General features: G+C 42.1%; 1 protein-coding gene across 4 annotated transcripts in view; it reads right to left on the bottom strand.

Moving 5' to 3' along the window:
* Nucleotides 1–14,194, bottom strand: part of sema6cb (semaphorin 6Cb) — a 150,840-nt gene that overhangs the window by 35,804 nt on the left and 100,842 nt on the right. For all 4 annotated transcript variants that reach the window (XM_086078394.1, XM_086078393.1, XM_086078396.1 and 1 more), the window contains one exon: nt 10,471–10,548. The gene's annotated coding sequence lies outside the window, so the exon portion shown is untranslated. The remainder of the gene's footprint in view (nt 1–10,470; nt 10,549–14,194) is intronic.

Below are 14,194 nucleotides of genomic sequence, written 5' to 3'. Positions count from 1 at the left end.
AAGCTCATTTATCCGTAGTGCTATACAGATTTGTGAATAATGATGAAACTTAGCTATATTCTCATGCTAATTGCTGCAAAACGGAAATTATACAATAATTTTTTTCTGATAGAAGAGACGCTAATCTTTCTTTTGGTAGGTTCCATGTTTTTATAGCAATAGAACACAATATTCTGCAGGCCTGGCAAAATAAGTAAAAATCCAGTAAAACAGCCAAGCGCGAAGGGGGTTGCTTCAGTGAAAATGGCTGGAAGTGAATGAGTTAATGGAGGATAGGTTAAAACAAAAATCCACTCTCGTTCGTAAATTTGCAAATTCCAATCTGTGAATACATGCGTATCCATTGTATTTATTTACAATACAGTGCAACTTTTATCAAAAAAGTGAAACAAAATTGTACAAGTAAATTCAGTTGTAGTTTAATTGCAATTCTTGGCAGCGTTGGCACGGAAAAAAATGTAAATTGTAGGTCAAGATACCTCTGTGCTTAATTAAACGTGAATACAACCATAAAGGAAACCACTTCATAAACATGAGGGGCTAAAATGCTAACATCCTAATATAATGTGCTGATGTAATGCAGCAGGAAGTAGCCACGTCCTGGGTGCACAGGTTCATTGCTGGCCGCAGTTGATCGAAGATAAAAGAGATTAAATGTGCTTCTGATTGCACTCTTAATGGCTGCGTCGTCCCGGCCAAGAGTGGACGATAAAATCTACTGCAGACTTATTATTTTTATTGCCAACCACACATTCATACGCCGGACATTCAGGTCGTTATCGCACGCCTCCCTAACACGGAAATGCATGTTCGTGTCATCGCCTCATTAGCACGTCTGCATCACAGTCGAGAGGTTTGTGTCTCGGTTTGGTTCTTCCTGTGTGGAGTTTGAATGCTCTTCCAAAAACATGTCAGCTGTAATGAAGACACTAAATTATCCTTAGGTGTGAATGTGAATGTTAATTTGTCTTATGTGTCCTGTGATTGGCTGGCAAGCAGTCCAATCTGCCTCACTTCAGTTGCCAAAAGTCAACTGGGATAGGCTCCGGTTCATATACAACTCTTAAAATGTGAATGTACATTGATCGTCCATTTCTGTCCTCTGATTGGCTGTTAACCAATCTCGGGTGTACACTACTTCTGTCGCCCTAAGCCAACTGGGTTAAGCTCTAGCTCACCTGCCACTGTAATGAGAATAAAGACCGAGATGCTGACTTTCAAAAAGGAGATCCTTATGTGACCGTCTCCCCCGATTGGTCGCATTATTCTGAGCATGAATCATCAGGCACCGTGGCTAGCATAGCGTAGCACAGAATACGCGTGGCTCTTGGAACATGACGGCTTTGCTATGGAGCGAGAAGATGTCGTCCATCATTTTGGTGTACTTGTCAGGAGGGGAAAAAAAGTCACGAGGCTTGGGACGGAGGACGGATGAAGCCTTTCAATCTTAGTCATCCCCACCATCGCACGTTAATTATTCAGATTGAACTTCAGCAAGGGCCGACTATTCCCCGACCCGCCGCGCTCGCCGTCACTCATATTCCACACTGGTCCGTTGGCAACGCTCACATTTTTTAATATTCAGGGCGCCATCCAGTGACCATCAAGCCCCCACTTTCACCCCCACTTTACCATATCAATAATTCAGCCTGCAAGTGAAAAAGCACCACCCGATACGTCTCGTATCTCTATAGCTCGTATCCACCACACGAGTCCCGGCAGCGTCGTTCCCCTGAAGGGCGACACGTGCGATCGATGTTGTTTTCGTGTACTGGCCGACTTTTCTTTTCAGAGTTTCTATTTGTGTCTTGGCCCACAGTTAAGCGGAGTTTAGGGTGGCCCCCGTGGTATCCCGTGCCGTCGTCATACTGAGCTAAAAATGTCTCTAATGTTTTGGAAAGTTGACATGAAGACCCTTTTTTCTTCACCAAATAAATGTGTTGTCCTGAAGTTGTTATATTTCATCGGATCACCTAAATTGTGGCCACAGTGCCAAGAGAAGAGATTCTGGTTCTGCTGGTGTTTAAATGACAAAGTAGGCTAGCCTGTACACACCACATGATAATCACTTCGTCTTTAGACATACGATAAAAAAAAAGAAAAGACATACGATAAATCGGGCCTGCAATTTGGCCAGATTATTCGTATGTGGGGGTGGCATGGCTCACTGGTAGAATGGTCATCTTCCAACGCAGAAGTTGTGGGTTCAATTCCCGGCTCTTGTGACCATGTCAAAGTGTCCTTGAGCAACATTCTGACCCAGCTGCTCCTAATGCTGCATCTTGAACATGTACAAAATTTCCTTGCGACAAGAAAAACTATTAAAAATCTAGGCAAACGTTTAGAGAATGTTAAGCGAACATTGTGACCTTGAGTGAACCCCGACATGAAATCAACATTCCCTAGCATCACAAACGTTGACCCCTCAGTGGAATACGGGCTTTAGAAGCACATACCGTCTTTAACCTTAAACCCACGTAATCATTTTGTATCTTTTTATCACACAGGCGTTTCCAAGGCGGAGCATGGTTAACACGACAACATGACAGAAGCTTTCGGCAAGAACTAATTTGACAAAGTGCTGCTTTTACATACAAACAATTTGGGTCCAGAAGACAAGTAGACGCTAAGAGCACTATTTGGCGGGAAAGAGGCCTCGTTAAGATAACGGCGGCGGCGAGACGACCGCCCGCTCCCCTGCTCAGATTAAACACTTCATCATTGTCTGAGGGTCACGCCGTAGCCGCCATACCGCCGCGACACATCGAAAAGCTTCCAATTATGCTTAGACTAGACATCCGCGCAACGAGCCGTGTTCCGCGAGGAAGGATGAAGGCGTCTAACAGGGACAGATCTTCCTCGCGGGACATTCAGCGACAGATGACCTTCTCGCAGCTCCAGCTGATGACATCATCAGGCAGCTAGGATAACCGAGGACGTGGAAGATGTGGTGGGGGAAGGGGGGCGCCAAGGAGGGATGAGGTGGCGAAGGACACCGCCCTGCAGCTTCCTGGCATGGAATTGGCCGCCAATCATCAAAGGATGTAGTGCGTGAGGAGTCAGTCACTTTAATTAAGTCCAAAAATAAGATGGAATTTAATGAAGATTTACTACACACCCACTTTGAAGGCCTGCTGCTTCCTAATCAAGTCACTCATTAACGCCAGCCGTTAACGAGCGTCTGTCACATGCAAACAAGATCGCGACTGTAGAAGATGGTCATTATCCTTATTATTTGACTTTTTTTAAATGGCACACATGAAAAATCAATAGTAATCAGTTTTACAGATTTCACGAATAACTGATGAAAACATCTGTTAGCATGTAGCAGTAAGCATCGGAAGCTAGCTGGGGAACTTTATATCAGTTTAAAACTGAAAAAACAACATTTCAATAATCACACACTAATGAAGTTGACGAGACCACAATAGACCAGACTGAACTAGATCAAACTAGACTCAACCAAACAAGACCAAGACCAAAGCTGTCTAGAACACACTGAAATGGAACCCGTGACAAAGGCATAGTGCCGACTTAACGGAACCAAACCAAATTGACCAGACTGAACAGGGCCAAACCAGACTGGACCAGATCATATTGGACAAGACCAGACAAGACAAAGACCAGACCAGAATGAACTGGACCTCACGAGACTCAACGACAGCTGACCAAACAAAATGCAGACAAAACTGAATTATATGAGACGTGACCAAACCAGATTGGAGTGAAGCACACGAGAATGGACCAAATCCGACCAGACCACACAAATACAGAACAGACTAAACTGGAACAAAGCAGACTAAAGCACACCTGAAGAGACCAGACTTGAAATGCACCACACAAGACAAAACCAGACCAAACAAGAATTCTACAATCTGATCAGACAGAACTGTACAAAATGAGACCGGCCCAAACCAGACTGGACTACACCCAACTGGACAACACAAGATGATGACAAAACCGGACAAAGCTAAAATGGACCAATACAGATTGTACCACCACGGAACAGACCATATCGATGAGACTGGACAAGACAAAGACCAGACTTAATGGGATGACATATTGGACAAGATCAAACAAGACACCAAGACCAGATAAGATGGAACTGGATCACATCAGAATGAAGTGGACATGCATGACCAAGACAATGTCCTTTCGCAGTCAACAGCATTTATGGCCCAGCACTTGTAATCGGAACTGAACCATCTGTACTGGGCCAACCATCCACCGAGTCGAACCAGCTGTTGCGTGCCATTATTCCCTCTGTGCATGAACGTGATCAATCTTTTTGGTCCACACAGAACACGTCTTCCTCTTTTGTCAGCTTCAACAGAACTTTTTTCTGACAACTGCTGCATGGAGGATGAAAAGAATGGTTGAGAACGAAGAGAAAAAATAGGATGAGGTAGCCGGGCCGCCAGGTTCCAGCCGTCTGAACCCTGGAGCAGATCAATAGTGATCAATACAGTGACACGAGCTTCTGTTGTCTCCAGTTACCCTTAAGCCTGGCGCATCACAGTGCAGAACCGACATAACTATTTTGGACTCTCTTGTGTCCTTCGGAAAGACCTTGAAGAATCTCATTAAGAAGAAGCCTCTGGTGGGAGGAGCTTGACTGACAGCTAAGAAAATGATGGTTTCTCACGTCTGGCGCAGAGGGTGACAAGTGATTTTGAGGAAAATAACTTGAAAGACGAGAAGATTAAAGGATCAGACGGGACCCAAAGAACCACGGAACGGGCCTTCAGTCTCCTGGCACTCTGGTTGGACCGAACTAATTGCTCATGGGTAGTGACCAAGACCCACTGTGAAAAACAAAACTCACCAATAATAAACACCTCTCTAAAAGGTTTCAAATTGTCTATATTAATAATTAAAACTCCAAATTTTGCTAAATTATGACACCCCAAACACTTAAAAAAAAAACTTTATATCGATTCAAACTGACCTTCAAGGGTATTGTTCTTTAATGGGTAACACATAATTTGGTTTAAAAAACAAAACAAAAACGCAGCGGAAGCCCCAGGACGCTGGCTTGCATGTCACAGCTACATAACCTGTAAAGAGTCTTGAGTTATGAGTTGCACTGCTCCTATTCAAATTCACAGCCACTCAACAGCATTCGTAAGTCAATTTTTTTGCTCATACATCAAAGCAAAAACAAACAAAAATAGCATCCGAACGACGGCTCCCATCTCCAAAAACTCATAATCGTATTACTTAAGGCACCACTTTTTTGGAGTGAATGCTCAAAAGGCCAAAATCAAAGTGTTTAGGAAGCTAACAACTAATTGAAGTAGATAAACTTTCAGATGATTTCATGGGTTCTTTGACTTTATTTCAGTGTAAGCCTAGCCTGTAAGGCCAAAACAGTTATGCATAATAAATCTGATACAGTTGATTGAAATAGAGATTAATTTATTACTCAGGGGACGAGGACCCTGGTAAAAAAATAAAATCACAAAGATTATTTTTTTAAATCATTCAGCCTTAATGCCGATTGCTTTGCTTTTAAAGTTTGGATGTCTTTGAGGAAGTGCAGTAAAAGCACTGCTGTGTTCCATCATCAAGCAAACCACATACTGAGAGTGTAAGGAGCGTTTTAATCAAAAATAATTGTTAAAAGTGAAGAACCAGAATGGACGTCTCAGAACCTTTGGCGGTGCAAGGCCGCAGATGTCTCGGCCCCCCAGCTGAGACGCGGGACGTTTAATTGGACCTCTCAATGACGAGCTGCGCCCGCTAATTAAAGCGCCAGGCGAACCTCGCAGTCTTGCCAAAGTCAACACGATATGAAAAACATTTGGACGTGAAAACGGCGACCTGGAAGCTTCTCAAGAGGAGGAAAACACTAGCTTGAGGTTCTGCTCCAAATGTCCTCAAAAACTAAACAAATAAAAGAAATTTGTCTGAGAAACTGCGACTTCATTTGAATAAAAATAAATGATCTACCACTTTGTAAATGTGCAGTCTGTAAATAAATGAATGATTGTAAACATGTCCGAGTGTTGAAACCAACGAGCATCTAAGCGCGTCTCACAGCAACATCCCATAATAGTCGGCATGCAGTGTGACGGATGTTGCATCGTTGTGAGCAACATCAGCAACACAGACACGAGACGCAAGCCTTCTCTTTATGCCTTCACAGCATTTTTCTTGCCAAAAGATGTTTTTTTGTGTTATTTACGTGATCTTTGACAGGATGAAGGTCCCAGCTGCTGCAGTAAATGTCAAAGCACCCTGGGAACGTAACCCCCACACACATTCCGTAGTCCACTATCGCAAATACACCGCACAACTTGACATATCATGACAAAAACAACATCTGTTCATTAACCAACTGCATATGAACACAAACAAAACAAAGTGTACAAGGTTACCGTCCCGTCAGGTCTCATGTTTACAAGACGCAATTAAGCAGAGTACAACTTATTGATTTTCAACATCTTAGGTGATTTTTAATGTTAAGCGAGCCAGGACAAAAATATCACTGTGTTGTTACTGTTCTTCTCGGGTGTGGTGGACTGGAGACGACAGTGAACAGACCCCACACCACAGGATAATCACTCAGGATCGTCGTTAGAGACATCTGAGAACTGCGACTTTGCTGATCTTAAATCAGAAGGGGTGAAATTGGGCTGAAAATCGACCCAATTATTTGTTCGTATGTGCCACACTGTATTTTCCATGAAAATCAGGGAGGAAAAATTACTCTTTTAACATACCCCACAGGATAATCAGTCAGCAGAGGTGGCAAATCCAAGTCCAGAAAGTAAAAACCTTGCCACAGTTTGGCTTGGTGCTAGCTAGCTAGCTCCCTAGCTAGCTCCCGAGGTGCTCGTTTGCCTGCTAGGGAGCTAGCTAGCTAGCATCAGCGGCTAAAGCCAAACTGTGGCAGGGTTTTTACTTTCAGGTGCTAGCTAGCTAGTCCCTAGCTAGCTATCTAGCATCAGGGGCTAAATTATTATTGTGCATGTACGCGGATTTACGTTCTCAGAGAAGATCTTTCAAGACAATCCACACCTTCGGGTAATCACTCAAGATCATCTTTAGAGACAACTACAATCAGGGCTTTGCTGACTTTGATTGAAAGAAGAGAAATCGGTTTAAAATTTGTCCTATTTATCACTGTGTGAACCCGATTTTAGTAGCTGCTAGTGTTTATCTGAATAAGCTGCGGAAGCTTCCGTGCATTACCTCTCCTTTGCTCCAGAGGCCAAATAGAGCAGTACAATGCAGCGTTCCATTTTTTAAATGTAAACAAGATTTTCGAAGGAGCTCGTTTACATTCTGAGGACGTATCCTAACGAGCAGAGCTGTCAAAGGTTCAAGCTAGCGTAGCGCAGGGTCGTGTTTGACGTGCGGACATGGTAGGTGATGTCGGTGTGAGTCTCATGCCAATGCGGTGCCGGTGCAGGGTGGCGTGTGTGTCGGGCGTCTCCGGTGTGTCGGCACGTGCCAGGAGGAGGAAGAGGAGGAGGAGAATTCACGACACGTGTTGACGGCGCCATGCAAAAACACTTTGACAAGCCGTCTCCTCGCCGTCGCCATCTGCCTCTTCGCCACCGCCAATTTGTCAGAGCAGACGCCAGCGCGAGTGGCCGGGCCGTCGGTTCGCTCAGGGGGGGACGGAGGGGGGGGAATCAGGGCAAGCACCAAGGCGGCGAGAGAGGTTAACCACAGTTCATCAGATGCAACGGCACGCAAAGACTAGCTCAGATGCTAAATACAAACACATACAACCAAGATTGTCTATGGAAGGGGTGGGCAAAGAACGACCTTGCATGGCTTTAATCTGGGCCCACCAAGTATTTACTGTACATTATTAATAACACATACTGTAAACAAATGTCAACATTAACACTTTCTCACACAGTTGGCCAAATAAGAGACAACACGTTTCTAGCTGAATTGTCACTAACAATTCGTTCACGTCAAAATGACGAGAGGCACTAGCTGCCAGCTAGTTCATGAGTTAACAGGCTTCTGGGGCAACACTAAGCTCTTCAGTAAAGCTAGCTCGCTAACAACATGCTGTAGTTGTAAGAAATGGTTCAAGTAGTAATAACCAAGTAACCAACTGGTCCGCCAAGTACATCACTGGCCATCTGTTTTTCACTTTATAGGCTCTTTAAATGTTAAACCAAACCAAACAATTTAATGCTAAATTATAATGCAAAATGCTACAGGCTCAAATAAATTAGCATTGGCGCTACAGTAATTATGAACCAATTACTACTATAGCTAAGCTACATATACAGAGCATACATAGAGAGAGCGGGTTCAATGTAACTTATTAAATCATTTTCAATTAATTAATTGTAAATATGCATAGTTTCAGCTAAATCAATTAAATAACAGAAATCAATTTAAATGTTCTTGTCTTTGAATCCTAACTTGTTAACAAACTTCAGCTATGCTGTAGGAGCTCATTAACATTTAACCATGTCAAGTATATTCTGAATGCCTCGTCTCTGTCTTAATGAGAGCAAACAATATCCCTGCTGAATAATGGATGAAATAAGCGACATAGCGAGCCTCCTCCGGGGTTTACATTCACACTCGAGCAAACAATGGCCGCCTTTGTGCTCCCCATCACTCGCGTTTTGGCCTGCCCGTGTTCACGCTCACCGGCGGTTCTGACCCGTTTTCGTTGTGTGCCCTGAACTCTGCCCCACGCATGCCAAGCCTACTCTGTGCATTCCAGCCATTATTCACTTTGAGTGACACGTGAGAAGGGGCACCACCATGGAGAAAGGGGTAACTGTACGACAGTGTGGGCTCGGGCTGAGGTGGGATGGGGGGGTCGTTGTGGTGAATAGAGTACTAAGTCCAGCGCGAAAGCTTTAAAAATGCGTTTCCATCCGATTTAGCGGAAATCTACTTTTCTCCTCTGTCCTTCCCCATCATTCTACCTTTCACGCTTTCCTATTTTGTGTCCTTCCTTCCTTTGCTTCAAACTACTTTCTGCCTTCTTTCTTTTAGTCCAGTGCCGCTTTAGATCCCACTTTCTTCATTCTTGACTCAATTATTTACCATTGTTCATGCTTGAGATCTTTAGTGACGTTTAGCATTCAAGTAAATCAACATGCGGTCGCGCCACAATGTTGTTTGTCTCCATGTTTATGTTCCGAAAGGCTATGCAACCTAATCGTATTTCCTGGCATGTAAAATGCAAACAAAATCAATCACTGGCCATCTGGTGAGGATAATGGGCATTTCTTGTGTTCTCAATCAAAAGGTGAAAAAGTGAGAATTTGTTTTCCCGGCTGCTGTGCTGCCAGGTGGAAAATTGATTATTGATTAGCGTTTGGAAAGTGGCCAGTAGCTCTCAAACTCCTGTTGTTGACATTTTTGCCTTCTGTCAGGCAACACCGCTGGCAGAGCTCCGACATCCATCCATCAATCGACTGATTGATTGCCAATACGGCAGAGACAGCGTTAGCTTACATGCTAATCAAAGAGTTTAAATGTCAACTTACAGTTGGATTCAAAGGAGGTTCAAAGTCAATTCACAGTCGGGATCGAAGCGGCTAATCATCAAGTCAGACAGTCCAAAAAGTCTACATACCGTTTCTACTGAGGTAGAAAGTAAACAAAGTCAGGAATAAAGAGGTTAAACATCCAAGAGGTTAACAACAGCAAAGTCTTGTTTAAAGAGGTTAAAAGTCAAAAGTCAAAGATTATTACCGTTAAATTTTGGTCAGAGGGTTTTGACGTCAAAGAGGCTAGAAGTCAACTTAGGATCAAAGAGGTAAAACTTTAAAGGAGTTGACATTAAAGAAGTTGACATCAAGGAGGTTAAATAACTATCTTTAAAATCAACCATCACATCATACAGGTTTAAAGTCGCTCAAAGTCAACTAACGATCAAAAGTCTAAAGTCAGTCTTGATCAAAAGTACAAAATCAAAGAGGTTTGATGTCAACTTACATTCGGGTTCAAAGAGGCTCAAATTCATAGAAGTTAAAGGTCGACATTAGCATCAAAGTCAAGGAGGTATAAAATCAACTTAAAGTAAAGATAAAAGTGGCTCCAAGTCAAAATAGTTAGAATCAAAGTGGGAAAAAGTTAACTTACAGAAAGGTTTAAGTTTGAAAACAACACAGTCAAGTTTAAAAGTGGCTCAAATTCAACTCACAGTCAGAATCAAAGAGGTTAAACATCAACGAGGTGAAGAGACATTTTGCAGTCAAGTTTTAAGAGGGTAAATATCAGAGGTTAAAGATGAAATCTAATGTTCAACCCAAAGAGGTTCAAAACCACCTTAGGCAACATCAAAGAGGTTAAAGGCTACTTAGAGCCAGGTAGTGCGGTTACTAACCAGTCTTTGATCCCATTGATGATTGCATTGACAGACATTGTTCAGTTAAGCAGTTTGTAGGGGCAAGTTAGCTTTTTTTCTTTTTACCCAGCACAACAGTAATGATCAAAGAGGCTAACCATCAAAGAGGGTCCAAACACACTTACGGTCAGGTTCTGCTGAAGGCAATGACGCTGACGGCGTAAAATCTGCCGCTGACGCCTCTTTCGGGGTCTTGAAATTCCCTGAGAAAGAAGAACAAAAGACATGAGGACTGATGATGACCGGGGTAAGAAGGAAAGATGGTCCTCTGAGGTTTGCAGCAAAGGAGGTCTCTTTGAACCCCCCTCAAAGACCCCCCTACAGGACCTCAGCTGTCACAACATGCCCAAAAACACAAACAAACAAGAATTCTGTAAAAACAAAAGCATTGATCAAAGTGCGGCAATTAAAAGGAAACATTATGCTTCGTCGGGTCTGAACTTGCACCCACACACAATTTGTGTTTACGCGCCGCACACACCAGATGTCCGCCATCTTTCTGGCGAGCATACGCCGCCGCTACGTCGTGCCACGCTGCGCCCACGCTTGCAACAACCAAGCAAGCAACCCAAGCGTGGGCGCCTCGCCCCAAACTTGTTTTTGCCGTCAACACAAGTGGGGAGAAAATCTGCGACAAGATTTCCTCAATGGCTAGAAAAGGCGCGAAAATAAAACACTTTTTTTTGTGCCAAAGTGCACATTGATGTTATATAGCGTGAATTATTTTTAACTCATTGACTCCCAGACATTTTCACTGAAGCAACCCCCTTCGCTCCCGGCTGTTTTACTGGATTTTGACTGATTTTGCAAGGCCCACAAAATATTGTGTTCTATTGCTATAAAACATTTTATTAGAAAAAAAAGTATATTTGTATCTGTTTCCGTTTCGCAAAAATTAGCATTTAGCTAAGTTTCATCAATATTCACATTCCTCCATTCAAACACTCTCAAAAAGAGCTTGTTGCAACATGGCCCTGGCTGATCTCTTATACTCTGCTGCCATCTGCTGGTCGTTTTTGTAATGACTACCATTGCTTTAAGCGACTTCTTCATGTCAGCTCTGTATGCTTTTGCATGAAAAAAAAAAACAAAAATAAAAACTTAAATAAGTTTTTGGGGTTGAAGGACAAAGTATTAAAAAAACATATTTACACGTTTTTTTGCGTTTGAATGAGTAAAAACTATTTTTCGTTTTTGTTTCTTTGTATGAATTATTTTTGTTTCTTTTGCACATCTCATGCCATACCTGATAGTTTTCTAATGTATGTTAGTTTTTAAAAGGTATTTTTTGTCATTATATACATTTTCTGTTTGTTTTATAACTTACATTTTTGCTTTTACATTTTTGTCCCTAATTCATTATTAGTGCCCTTTTGTTCTAAGCAAGCATATGTTTTCTTTTTAGTTTTATATTGTACATTTTATAACGTCCATTTTGTCTGATATTGTAATTTTGTTAAACCACAGGAAATTACCCTGTTGTGTTCATTGATTAATAACTGATTAAGGCCTGACTGCGAGTTGATTTAACAAGGTGATGAAATGCTGCCAGCAAATTGGCCAGGAAGACGTCACATGACAAGTCAAGTCAGATCCCAGTAAAAAAAAAAAGAAGAAAAAAAAAAAAAGAATTAGGTGAACCCCCACCAAGGCGCACCCCCCCCCCCCCATCCCTCCTCCTGCAAACACATTTACAGAACTTCTCGATTCATTGACCTCCAAGCTATCTACAAGATCCACAACACTTTCCCATCTGCACTCCCAATGCTGGAGATTTCCCATGAGGCCTTGCAGCGCTGGCTGATCGATGGACCCTGGCCGCCGGCATGGGGGGGTTTGGGGGCGAGCACCGTCTCCAGGAATTGAGGTATTAATAATGCAGGGTCGACGCCTGTCATAGCCTCCATTAGCACAGAAAAGGCGGGAGGTCCACGGCTGATTGATTAACTGATTAGATTAATTAGACTCTTTTAGTTGGAGGAGGTTTAGTCGGTCTGAAAGTGGGGAGAGGAGGGGTGGGTGGGTCGTGAGATTAACGCAACTTGTTTCGAGGCACACTTTTTACGAGGGTTGGGCTATTAATTTTGGTTTATTGATCGGGCCGTTTTTTTTGGTTCACTTCCATAGTTCAAAGCGCATTGCAGCGGATGTGCACCGCTTACACAGACAACATGGCTGCGTAAAGAGAAAAGCTATAGTTTAGCTTACTCAGCGACTTTTCTAGCCGATTACAGCACATCACCGATTAATCGATATCTAACTGACGTATCAACTTTTTTTTTTTTTTTTTACAGCGTGGATATTCCGCCTCGGTGCTCCTGTGTGTTTGTGCTGCACCTCCTCCGTTCACTGAATTGGCTGCAAACTGCATCTTTATTTTTTAAATTTCATGGTAAGTTGTGAATTTGTAAAATAATATAACAACACTTTTCAGTGCCCCGTGACAATAACATTCTGGCGAAAACAAGCTGTTAAGGCTCAATATCCAATTATCTAGCATAAGACAATTTTAAAGTTGTGTGAATGATCTGCGGGAGACAAACAAACATCTATACAACTGTTAATTCCCCATGTCCACATTACATAATAGAAGACTATTATACAGCTTAATAGTTTTGTTGACTGTGTTACTAATTAAAGTTCCGTATTTTAATTTAGTAGTATTCTGTTTCTTTGTCTTGAATCATATTTTGTGCTTTATAAGAATTTGTGTTGTGATCACGTACAGCAAGCGTGTCAAACTTAATTCTGTCGCAGGCCACACTGTTGTAACTGTTAAACCACAAATATATTTAATTGCTTCATCATAGTATTGCATCTACACAACGTAATGGATAGCAAATTTTGAAAAGAGAAGTCAATGATATTCGTTTGTTCAACCATTGTTCGAGTGCACTTTAAAATATGGAGGACCAAAACTGCCAAAATTCAAAATATATAAATGACTAAATAAATGATTAAAAGTATATATATATATATAATTTTTATTATATATTTTTTAATCCGTTTTTATTTTCACTTCCAGTCATTTCTTTAGCCATTTATTTTTTTGTTTTTTAATTTTGGCAGTTTTGGTCCATACTGCCAGAATGAAAATGTTATTCAAATGAGGGGGCGGTCCTAAGCGTGTCTTGGGTTGGACTCCGCCGTTGCAAATGACCTTTTATTGGTCGAGTGAGCGGCTCGGCGAACAAGAAAGTAATTTAGGCTTGAAACTCTAATCCTGCTTTGAAACCCCAATCTTTAATCCTTTACCTCGGCTTGAAACCCAAATTTCATACACCCTCACTGCCTTGAAACCCTATCCTGGGCTTGATAATAGAACCCTTCTTATAAAGCCTAATCTTTATACCAGAATCTACACTTGAAAATCATTTGAAACCCCAAACCTGGCTCAGTGCCCTAACTTGATAGCACAACCCTGTCTTGAAATCCCGGGATTTACTTGAAACCTTTACCTTTGATGAAAACCCTAACCCTGATTTGAAACCAAAAATGTTACATTTCCTGCATAGTCAGACACAAAAAAGCCCGGTAAATACTAAATAAACGTTTAATTTGAAAGATTAGTTACCAGATTGATGTTACTCATTTGTCGTAATCACGAGAAGTGAAGTTTCTTTTTGAAGGCTCCACTTGGACAGGGAGCAGTTAGTGAGCTCATTTCCACTGATGTGCATTTGAAATCAAAGATAAATAACTTTTATGTTCCAGACGTGACTCAGTGTGGCCCCGTGCTCCTTTTGGGGATGATGATGCGTTTCTTTGGGATTGGGAATCAATTAGCCAGCGTTAGCGTCGCGCTTTGTGATGAATGTGGAGCAAGAATATGAAAAGGGTTACAAAGAA

This window comes from Leptonotus elevatus, chromosome 6 (genome assembly GCF_054856555.1).
Source record: "Leptonotus elevatus isolate MCC_2025b chromosome 6, RoL_Lele_1.0, whole genome shotgun sequence".
Taxonomy (NCBI): domain Eukaryota; kingdom Metazoa; phylum Chordata; class Actinopteri; order Syngnathiformes; family Syngnathidae; genus Leptonotus; species Leptonotus elevatus.
Note: the sequence above shows the minus strand (reverse complement) of the source record. Positions and strands in the feature narration are given on the sequence as shown.